Source organism: Marmota monax, unplaced genomic scaffold (assembly GCF_021218885.2).
Source record: "Marmota monax isolate L192 unplaced genomic scaffold, Marmota_monax_Labrador192_F-V1.1 WCK01_AAM20220418_F8-fsc00102, whole genome shotgun sequence".
Taxonomy (NCBI): Eukaryota; Metazoa; Chordata; class Mammalia; order Rodentia; family Sciuridae; genus Marmota; species Marmota monax.
The window spans coordinates 3,876,695-3,888,432 of NW_026692494.1; the positions used below are offsets into that span (position 1 = coordinate 3,876,695).

Genomic DNA, 11,738 nt, shown 5'->3' on the forward strand with positions numbered 1-11,738 from the left:
GGCAGGACACCGGGCAGCACAGGGAACAGGAGCAAGGCTTGGGCCTGACCACGGGCCAGTGCTGCCTCTTGCCAGTCCACGCCCCTCCCCCAAAAGCCCACCCTGGCCCAGTCCACCTCTACCTGCCCCCTGAAACCCCTCCAGAGGCGGAGGGACAAGCCTCTTCCCCAGGCACCCTGCACCACGCCCCGGCCCTGCATCTTCTTTCCTGCCCTGGGCGCAAATACGGAAGGGCATCTTAAAGGCTGCTGGCCGCCCTAGGAGGGAGGCCGAGTCTAGCAACTTCTCCCACAGCACTGCACTCACAGTCAAGGAAAGTCAGAAGCCCAGAGAAAAGTCAGGACTGGCACTGATCAAGGGCTGACACGGGCCTGGAAGTGCTCCAGTGAAGGGTCTCCCCCTCGGCACTGCGAACACGGGGGCCCCTTCCACAGCTCAGGACTGGGCACACCTCAGCCCCCAGGGGGCTCTCCCAGCTGGACTCCACCACCCCAGAGTTGGTTTGAGTCAGGTTCATGTCATCTCCCCAGCTAGAGGCCACCAGAGCCAGGAGTGGTGTCTGGGTGGAAAGGGGGCAGGACTGGGAAGGTGGAAGGAAGGGGCTATGGACCCAGATCCACTGAGCCCCGCAATGAGCACCTTACCCATTACGACCTGGACCCTCATGCTCAGTTCACCTAGAGCCACGTGATCGGCCACGGAGGGACAGCTGTCAGCATGAGACACACATCAACTGTCCAAGACGGAGTGCCAAGAAAGAGGGGTGTAAAACATCTCCTGGGTTCTTCCAACAATGACATATGGGACAAGAAAACTTGGGCATACGCGTTCAATAAAAATACCTTATTAGTGGGCTGGGCTACAGCTCAGTGCAGAGCACTTACCCAGCATACATGAAGCCCTGGTTTCCAACCCCAGCACCAAATAAACAAATAAAAATCCTATTAAAATTATCTATAGTGGGGCTGGGGATATGGCTCAAGTAGTAGCGGGCTCGCCTGGCATGCGTGAGGCACTGGGTTGGATCCTCAGCACCACATAAATATAAAATAAAGATATTGTGTCCACCTAAAGCTAAAAAATAAATATTTTTTAAAAATTTTAAAAATAAAATTACCTACACCTAGAAGATTAAAAACCTCTACCAAAAGACTACAAGAAGCCAGGCATGGTGCCGTATACCTGTAATCCCAGTGGCTCAGGAGGCTGAGGCAGGAGGATCGCAAGTTCAAAGCCAGCCTCAGCAAAGGTGAGGCGCTAAGCAACTCAGTGAGACCCTGTCTCTAAATAAAATACAAAACAGGGCTGGGGCGTGTCTCAGTAGTTGAGAGCCCCTGAGTTCAATCCCTGGTACCAAAAACAAACAAAAACAAAAGAGCTAATAAAGAAATCTAGCATAATAGCAGGTTACAAAGTCAACATTTTAAAAAAAATCAAATCAATTGCTTTCCTATAATGAATCTGCTGAGAAAGAAATCAGGAAAACAATTCCATTCACAATAGCCTCAGAAAAATAAAATACTTAGGAATGAATCTAACCAAAGAGATGAAAGACCTCCACAAACTAAACTAGATAACATTGAAAAAATAAATTGAAGGCCTCAGAAAAGGGAAAAGACCCCCCCCATGTCATGGATAGGTAGAATTAATTTTATTAAAAAGGCCATACTACGAAAAGCAACACGCAGACTCAATGCAATCCCCATCAAAATATCAATGACATTCTTCACAGGAAAAAAAAAAAAAACAGTGCTAAAATTCATTTAAAAGCAAGGCAATTATAAGTCAAAAATGCAATGCTGAAGGCGTCACAATACCTGACTTCAAATTATCCTACAGAGCCACAGTAACAAAAACTGCATGGTACTGGCATAAAAACAGATAACACAGACCAATGGTATAGACCAGAAGACACAGAAACAAGCCCACACAGATACAGTCATCAGATCCTCAACAGAGGTGCCAGAAACATATACCCCAGGAAAAGACAGCCTTTCTAACAGATGGTGCTGGGACAACTGGCACTCATCTGTAGAAGAATGAGACGAGACCCTTATCGATCACCCTGCACAAAAATTAACTCCAGATGGATCAGACCTGGAAATCAGACCAGAAACTGCAACTCCTAGGGGGAAACTCACGTCCACACCCCAGCGCACAGCACAGCACAGAGCTGCTCACGCTCGGGAAGTAATGCCAAGAGTTGATGAAGGGATCCCATCCGAAAGGTCTGCCAGCAGTCAGCAAGGAGACCGTGAGGAGCGTCAGAGAGAACCTGCGGGTGGGAGAAGAGTCTCTGCATCTCTGCTGGCTGCTGCGCTTCTGACGGAGGATCAGTGTCTAGAACATACGAAGAACTCAGAAACTCCAACCAAAACTCAGATAGCCAACTAGTAAAGGGGCAAATTGACTAAAGAGCCACTTCTCAAGACAAGAAATACAAATGGCCAACAAATACAGGAAAGAGATGTTCCCTGACCCATCAGGGAAATGCAAACCCAAAGTGCCCTGAGATTCCGTCTCCCGTCAGATGGCAGCCATCAAGAACACAGAGATTAAGAAATGCTGGGGAGGATGCGGCCACAAAGGAACTTGGACGCTCTCGGTGGGACTGTCACTTAGTGCCACCTCTGTGGAAATCAGTATGGAGGTCCTCAAGCGACGAGGGCAGAACCGCCCTGGGACCCAGCTGTGCCTCTCCGTGGCATTGACCCCGAAGAACCCAACTCCTCACACGACAGTGACACGCACACCCATGTTTACAGCAGCACCGTTCACAACAGCCAAACCACGGAACAGCCAAGGTGTCCGTCGACGGATGAACGGGTGAAGAGAACGTGGCGGGGACACAGTGGAGTTTTATGCAGCCAGAAAGAAAAGTGAAATCCTGGCATTGGTAGGAAAAACTCTGAAAGTCAAGGGTCTTTTTTTTTTTTCCATATGTGGAAGCTAGAGAGGAGAAAGGAAAAGAAAGGTAAGGACAAATCTCATGAAAATCAAAGGGAGATCTGTTGGGGAAGTGCACCAGGGGACTGGGGCGGGAAGACTGGGGAGTGACACTGGCCAAATTATATTGTTATATTTTGGGCAAGTACAAATATGTAACAACAAATTCCATCATCACGAACAACTCTAAGGCACCAATAAAAAATGTGGAAGAAAAAATCTTATTAAAATTACTTTCACCTGGGCTGCAGTTACAGTTCTGAGGTAGAGTCCTGCCTGGCACGTGTGAGGCACTGGGTTCCATCCTCAGCACCACATAAAAATAGAGCAAGGGTCCACGTGTCCATCCACAACTAAAAAATATTTTTAATTGACTTCATCCATCTTTTTTAGGGGGCAGGTACTGGGGATTGAGCCAGGGACACTTAGCCTCTGAGCCACATCCCCAGCCCTTTTTGAGACAGGCTCTCACTAAGTTGCTGAGGCTCGCTTTCAACTCATGATCCTCCTGCCTCAGCCTCCCAAGCGAGGGGGATGACAGGTGTGACCGCAGTGCCCAGCTCACCTATTGTTTTTACCTTTTAATGTGACTACTAGAAACTTCACCCCACACAAGGGCTCGCACTGATCTTCCCGTTTCCAAGTTTGCTCTCAAGGGATTTATGGTCTCCATGCTCCACACAGGCCTTTGGTGCCTGTGGAGTCAGCTGTGTCTACAGTGTGGAGGAGGACCCGCCACGGCCTGACCGGAACTAGTGCTCATGAGCACACCTAACCCTCTTCCTGAGTGCAGATGGCAGCTCCATGGCACCCTTGGGACACCCTGGGTCACCGTATACTCCCAGTTACACACATCCTCCGCACACCTTAAGGTCCCCCAGGGAAGACAGCTGCAGGATAGTGGGCAGGGTGAGCCCGACAGCCAGTGGGCTTTGAAGCCACAGCCCCCAGCCTCCAACCCCACCCCCCATTTCTGGCTTGGGCGTCTCAGTGCTGTCACTGCTTCCCTGGGGAACCCAAGACATTCCCAAGTCACCTGATGTGGTGACAGCACTGCCTGGAGGGCAAGGTGCCAGGCACTTGCTCTTCTGCTTAGGTGTGCACCCCACTGTGGTCAGAGGGTCCTTGACATGTCACTGCCCCCACTGGCCACTTCAGCTGGCTCTGTGGTCAGAGGGGAGCTGGGACCCATTTCCACACTTCTCACACAAGCCCAACTCAATCTTCTGCCAGCTCAGGAGTCATTTCTCTCCACGACCTCGCCCAAGAGACAAGGCAGCCACGAAAACAAAAGGGGCCCACCCCCCAGGTGCCCAGCTTGGGTCCAAATGCAAACACAGAGGGTGGAGCTGGGCACATCCTCACCAGTCTCCTGGTGTCTGCCGAGTTGGCCGGAGTGGGGAAGGAAGGGACAGAGACAGTGGAACACACGGGCAAAGGTGGAGGGGCTCAGGCAGCCTCCTGGAGAGTGCGCGTTCCCATCTGGCAGAGCCAGCACAGCCCTGAGTACCCTCCTTGACAAGTCGGAGCATCCCTGTCCCCCACCCGTACCTGCTCAGGAAACTCATGCCATAAACCTGGAGGAACAAGACACGGGATGTGGTGGGCACCACCCCCCCCCACAACCCCGACCTCCTGAGGGAGCTAGTCACTGGTGCCCACAAAGCTGTTTTCGTACCCATGAAAGCCTCCTCTCCTGCAGAAAAGTCACCTCCCAGGCCCACAGCAGTCTCTCTGATGGCTCTGCTGGTGGTGAGAGGAGGGCCAGGCGCTCTTTCCTTTCAACTCCCAGGACCTGCAGGGTCACACACAGCTCCCTGGGGACCTCGCACTCAGCTCTTCTGAGAATCCCAGGTGAGGACAGGTCACGGTCTGGCCATCCAAGCCTGAGGCCCTTTTCTGTCTCTCTGCCTGTGCTCCCCCGCGCTTCCTGCGGGGTCCTCAAGACCCCTTCCTTACATCTCTGTAGTTTGAGTTCCCTCTAAACAGTCTGGGACCCACTTCTGAAAGTCTAGTGTGTGACTGACTGAAGCCAGGCAGGAGGGAGAGACCCACGTGGCACCAGGGGCGGCCCTGCTGTGTACACACTCGGATGTCGTGCATCTACTCTGTGGCCCTCACCATGGCCCAGGCGTCTGCCAACTCCAGCTCAGGGTCTTTGTGCAGCCCACAGACCAAGAGTGAATGGTCTGGACATTTTTAATGGTGGTGGTGGTGCAAAGAAGAGAAATACTCCCTGACCTGCCAACTGGCCGCCACGGCCAGGCCTGCGCGTGCATGAAGTTTTACGGGGTCACCGGAGACTCGCTTGCTGGGATGCAGTCCACAGTGGCTTTCTGGCCATGGTGGCAGAGTGGGGCGGCCAGGACAGACTGTCTGGCTTACAAAGATGAAAATATTTACTTTCTGGTCTTTTACTGAAAGTGCCCCTGCCCGAGTGGACCAGACAGACACAGCACATGAAGAGATTAATACGCACTGCTGGCCCGTGAGCTCCAAGAGAAAAAGGCGGAGGAGGGGCAGACAGGGCGCTGCAGGGCAGCTTCAGACAGGTGGTGGGGCAGACCCCGCTGGCCAGGCCTGACTGCGAGGAGCCCCTGCAGGTGGCAGGAGGGAAAGGCTCGCTGCAGAGAAGCAGCAGGTGCAAAGGGGCAGAGGCAGGCAGGCGGCCACACCTGAAGAGGGCAGCCAGGAGGGCAGGGCAGGCCAGCGGGGTCTTCCCCACCACCAGCGGCCAGCACAGCAAGGAGGCCGCAGAAGGGGCCCAGAATTTTTTCCAAGGGCAACAGGAAACTACCGGAAGGTCCTGACCAGGGTAAGATCATTTTTGTTTTTGTTTCTCTTATTTTTAAAAAATAGACTATTTTTTAAGCAATTTTAGGTTGCAGCAAAACTGAGCAGAAGGAAGAGACTTCCACATATTCCCCACCCCACGGGAAAGGGTGTTTTTAAGAGCCCCTTGAGGGAGCAGGAGGGAGACCCCTTTCCTAGCCAAGAAGAGGGTCCCAGCACAAGCCATGCCAAGTAGCACAAACCTAAAACCCAAATCACCCAAAATTAAAAACTCAATTCAACAAAGTGACAATGCTTTTTTGTGTGTGTGTGGTGGTGCTGGGGAGGGAACCCAGGTCCCCCCACGTGCTGGACAAGTGTCTCCACAGGGCCCCCCATGTGCTGGGCAAGTGTCTCCACAGGTGTCTCCCAGACACCAACCCTCAACTCGGCCAGTGCATCTGAGCATGTTAATAAAAGCACAGCAACCAGCACATGGCCTCCCACAACTCCAGGGCCTCACGGATCAGGACTAGGCCAACAAGAAAGGAGTGAGTCAGCCTAAAGTGACTTAAAGAACAGCGCTAATCAAGCTGACAGGAGGGGGGTACAGAGTAGAAGGGCTAGGCAGTCCACCTCCACAAGACCTGTAGGAGCCCAGAGCCCCCCCCCCCCCAGAGCTCCGGGCTGCAGCAAGGGGTGGGCGTGTCTCCTCCCTGGGGTGGAAACAGGGTGTGGACAGGACGCAGTTTAGAATCCACAGCCGCTGCTGTCAGAGGGCGGGGATGGGAGCAGAGGGAACTGGGGACCAGGCAGATGGGGTCTGGGCCCACATGTGCTGCCGCGGGGATAACCGCTAAGTCCTGAGTCCTAATATGGGGCGACGATAACCCCAGGGAACACTGGGCAAGGTCTGGACATGTGCAACTGTCACAGCTGGAGATGCTCCTGACAGAGTGGCTGGAAGCCAGGAACACTGCTCACCACCCTGCCATGCCCAGGACACCCGGCCAGCCTGCAGGCAGGGCAGGTGAGAAGGAGAGGCCTGGCAGGCAGGGCAGGCAGCCGGAGCCCCCCCTTCCCGAGCGAGTCTCACACACACACACACACACACACACACCCCCACGTAGCAGTGCTGTGCACCTTGTGCCTCCAGCGCTCAGACAGGTGAAGTGACTGCCCAGAGGCAGCTGCACCCAGGTCTCTCAGATCCCACAGACTGCAGGGCATAGAACAGAGGCCAGAAACTCCGGCCGACCACATTCAGTCCCTCCTCCACTGTCCAGTGTCCTAAGACACTGACAGAAGCAGAGGCCTCTGGGGAAGGACAGGTCTGAGGGCCCCATCAGGCAGCCATGAGGCAGGTCTGTGGAGGTGGGGGGGGTGAGGGCTGGCCATCTGTCAGGCTGCCCAGCACAGGCATCCTCTCCACAGTTCTCCTGCTGTCCACTGCTCTCTTCCCAGGGGCCTTGGGAAGGGTTTCATGCTCCCCACTTTGGCCTCTGAGCAGTGACTGGCCCAAGGTCACACAGCTTTGAGTTTGTAACCACACATCCAGATCTCCCAGGAAGAGCCACCCAGAAACGTTCTTTTATTATTGGGGTGGGGGCTATGGATGTGCCAGGATTGAACCACTAAACCATTGAGCACACGCCCAGCCCTATTTTGTATTTATTTAGAGACGGGGTCTCACTGAGTTGCTTAGCACCTCGCTTTTGCTGAGGCTGGCTTTGAACTTGCAACTCTCCCTGCCTCAGCCTCCTGAGCCACTGGGATTACTGGGATTATAGGCATGCACCACTACACCCAGGTCCAGCCCATTTTATTTTTTATTTTAAGATAGGATCTTGCTAAATTGCTGAGACTGGCCCCAAACTTGCCATCCTCCTGCCTCAGCCTCTAGAGTCACTAGAATCACAGGCACATGCCACCGCACCCAGCCAGAAATGTTCTCTTGCCCACTCCTCAGTCCCCACACTACACAGTGCTCAGTCCCAGAGCTGAGCCTAGGGCAGCTCACCTCCTAGCCCATTACACTCTAAAGTGGATGACCTTCAATGCATTCCCCCCACTAAAACTCAGGTCCCCAGGGGTTAAGGTCCCTCCTCCCAATCTTTTGGGACTCCACACCCAACCTCCCAGGGCCAATGAGCCCCCCTCCTTGGTAGGAGCCAAGGATAGACGGCCCCCCCAGGGGGGAGACTCCCGCCTTCCTGGGGAAGGGGCGGGGCACAGGACAAATGGGGGTGGGGCTGAGCACCTGCAGGGAGGCCGAGAAATTAGGCAGGGTGGGCACAAGGGGTCCACAGAGTCTGGGCTCCTGCAGGAAGCCACAGGGACTGAGGACAAGTCTTTGCTAAGAAGACACAGTAAAGTATGACAAAGGAGGACGTCTGCCACACCTTAAGCTCTAGGACTTAAGGTCAGCTTAGCAGCCCACTCCCCGTAGAGGAAAGGATTAGGAGATGCAGACTCGTGTCAACTCTCAGTGATCATGCACCTGTGCACCACGCACTCACAACGGGGCCTGACACAGCACACACTTCCACACATAACACCAAGCACCCTGCAGCCTTTGTGCAACGGAACCTCCACCACTTCCTTCCCTCCCCCACGGTGACCTCCACCAGGCCAGGACGGTCTGACCCTCCCAGTGTCCCCGGCACCTGGTGGGGGGAAGCAGCAAGACTTGCACAGTGTCCAATCAGAGACGCGGAAAGAGGGCCGGCAAGTTTTAGAAATCCTTGCTCAACAAGGAGCATCAAAAGTTGACTCTACCAGTTTACACTCCGTCCTTCGAGGATTTCAAAAAATAAAAGGCAGAGGGGCTGCCTAGAGCTTTTGTAGGTGGCAGGGAGAGGCTGTGGAGCCGTCCTGGAGGCTCAGGAGGCAGCTATTATTTGAGAATTAGGGGAGTCATTAGCCCTGGCAAAGCTCTGATAAAAGCCCATAGGAGTCATCTAATGAGCCCACTTTAGAGTAGGTGCCGTTTTAGACTTGGCCAACCTGGAGACAGTGGGATACCTGGCTGTTGGGACAGAGGGGTGGGGTAGGACACCAAGCCCTTTGCATCCCACCATCCTCAGACCCTAAACAGTGCTGGCACGCGAGAGGACCCAAAGGGGCACGCTCAATAATTGCCGCTGACACAGTCACATGGGAAAAGATACTCTTTCCATATTGCAAGATCGCTGAGCTCCGCTGAGCTGAACCACTTTTTCCCGGTGCCTAAGTGGACACAGACCCCCACTTGGCCTGATGTCATCGCACCCACTGAGCAGATCCAGGCCCTGGCAAACCCCAGGACGGGCACATTTCAGAACGAATCCGTCCCCAGCTGCCAGAGGGATGTCCACAAGGGACCACACTAGGGTGGCTGCGGGAGCAACAGCACGATTATCTCTAGAGAAGGGGCTTCCTCCGAGATGGCGATCGGGCTGCAGGGGGAGGGACGGGGACACGCGTCTCGAGCTGCGAGCGCATAACAAGTAGATTCCTTTTTTTAATCCAAAAAAAAAAAAAAGAGCCCAGATTGCACGCTTATTGGGGGGATGCGGGGCGCGCGGGGGGGCGTGTTTGGAAGCCGCGACGGCACAGCAGGTTGACTCGCGGAGGGGGTGGGAGCGGTGACCGGCACCTCGGGGCCGCCGAGTGTCCGCGCCGGGCGCTTCCCCTCAGCCTCTCGGGAGCCCCGGGGGCCGGAAACGCTGGGGGCGCAGCCGAGGGCCCGGGGTCTTTTCCCCCTTTCCCTTCCTTCCTTCCTCCCTTCCTCTCTCCCTCTCCCTCCCTCTCTTTTTCCTATTGTAATTATCATTAGGATCACTTCGAATAATAGAAGAGGAGGGCCCGCGGCCGGGCCACCCACGCTGTCACCTTTTGTGCCGCCCGGCCCGGCCGCCTGGGCTCGGCCCGCGCGCCCCGGGCCCGGGAAGGGGCGCCCCCGCCTCCGCCCTGGGCGCGCCCCGCCTTTGTCCGGCCCGCCGCCCCGGCCGCAGCCCCGCGGGCGCCCAGGGCCGGGCGGTTAACGCCCCCAACCGCCTCGCCGGCCGGGACAAAGCGCGGCGGCCCGGCCGAGCAGGCCGCGCCCGAGGCCTGGGCCTCGAGTCCCCGGCGCGCCCGCAGCTCCGAGCCGCGGCGAGGGGGTGGCATGGCGGCGGCGGCGGGGCCCGCGCTCGTACGCGGCCGGCTGCCGGCCTCCCCGCGGGCTCACCTGAGGTGGCGCGCGCGGCCCGGTCCGGAGCAGCGGCGCGCGCTCCCCCGCCCTCGGCGTCGCACCCCCAGGCCCAGCTCGGGCCGAGCCCCGCTCGGTCGCTGGCGGCCGAGCCCTCCGCGAGCGCCCAGGGGGGGGGGCTTATGAGGCGGCGCGCCAGCTCCGCCCCGGCTGCCATTGGCCGCAGAGCCCACGCCCGCGCGCCCATTGGCTGCGGCTGACAGCTCCGCCCCTCCCCTCCGCCGGGCCCATCAACACCGCACGGCCCGCCCACCGCGCGCTGCGATTGGGAAGGAGCAGGCACCAGCCTTGCCTCCTCATTGGTCGTACTGCAGGGACACGCCGGCGCCCACTCACGTGCCCACTGACCGGCTCCGCTTTCATTGGATACAACGCACGCCAGCCAAAGCGGCCGAGACCAACCGAATGGTGACTGTGCCTCGGATTGACAAGGGCGCCTCAGGGACCGCCCAACGACCCTCACTGAGGGAAGCAAGTATTGGCTTGCAGGATCGGCCCCAGGCGCCGACTGGCTGGGGTGGGTGCCAATCACTGCCCGATGGCTCCGGATCCCTCCCTGGTTATCAGGCGGCGGCTGAGTACGTGAGAACCAGCACAACATCAGCACCCGGCCCGGAGCTCTTCAGAGGGGGTTCGAGAACCGGCGCCGGAATTTGGGCGCCGAGTTCCATAAACCTGAGATGTGCCGAACGCGGAAACAGAGCACCAAAAGCAATGTATTTTGCAAAGGAGGAGGACTGAGGACTGGCAAAATATAGGGTCCACCAACAAGCATTCACACCCCCAAAACAGGTCAGCAAACCTTTGCAAAAAAGGGCCAGGCCTTCGGAATCAAGTTGGGTGTCCGCCCAACAAGTTTCCTAAGGTGTAGGGAAGGAGACGAGTTTGGTCCTTCTTTATTTGGGTGGAAGCTTAGCCGGACCCCATGCCTCCCTGGGGTGGCCTCCAGCGAAGTCAGCTCGCTGAGCCTCGGTTTCCCCTGTGAAATGGACTTGACAACATCCACATACTGCCTGCTTCCCTTCTGGGGATGTTGTAGGAATTAAGTGGAGCGAGGCACGCATTTCTCATGTTCTCAGTTGTCCTCCTTTGCAAAATGAGTTGCCTTGGTTTCTGTCAAGCTTAGCCCTGCAATTTGGAAACTCAGTACCAAATTCCAGCGATAAGCCTAGAATCGCCCTCCCTGCGCATTCTGGGCCAGAGTGTGATTTTGTGGCTTCACATATAACCAGCATTTAATAAAGGCTTGACATCATCATCATTGCGTTCTGGACCAGGCAGGGGTGTGGGCATGCTCCCATTTTGCTGGTAAGGACAGGGGTGTAAATGGGGCAATTTGACTTTTTCTAGTTGTAGATGGACACATTATCTCTATTTTTATTTATTTTTTAACATGGTGCTGATTGAACGCAGTACCTCTGGCTTGAGGCAAGCACTCTACTACTGAACTGCAACCCCAGCCCATTGACTTTTTCTAATAACACAGCAAGCATTTCTCCCTGAAAGTGGTGTCACTCTGAACCATTTGCACACTACAGCTGCTAATATTGTGCTCTAAATATCCATCTGTAGGGGATTGGATAAGTAACTTGGGGCACCTGGTACTCTGGGGTACTGTGTAGCAGCTGGAGGGTGGGTGGGGGATGGGGATGGGGCCGATCTGCGTCTCACAGCACTGTCCTGGCATATCTCCTGCATTGTTGCTGAACAGCTGTAGAATGGCTCTGTATTCAACAAGACATCATGGAAACCAGGATCAAGGAGTTTCTGAGCACCATAGTGTCAGGTG

At 55.7% G+C, this 11,738-nt stretch overlaps 1 protein-coding gene across 6 annotated transcripts in view; it reads right to left on the reverse strand.

Moving 5' to 3' along the window:
* The window catches only part of Kdm4b (lysine demethylase 4B), a 114,039-nt gene extending 104,002 nt beyond the window's left edge, over nt 1-10,037 (reverse strand). For all 6 annotated transcript variants that reach the window (XR_006851602.2, XM_046444013.2, XM_046444011.2 and 3 more), the window contains exon 1: nt 9,929-10,037. The gene's annotated coding sequence lies outside the window, so the exon portion shown is untranslated. The remainder of the gene's footprint in view (nt 1-9,928) is intronic.
* Between the last annotated feature and the right edge of the window lie 1,701 nt (nt 10,038-11,738).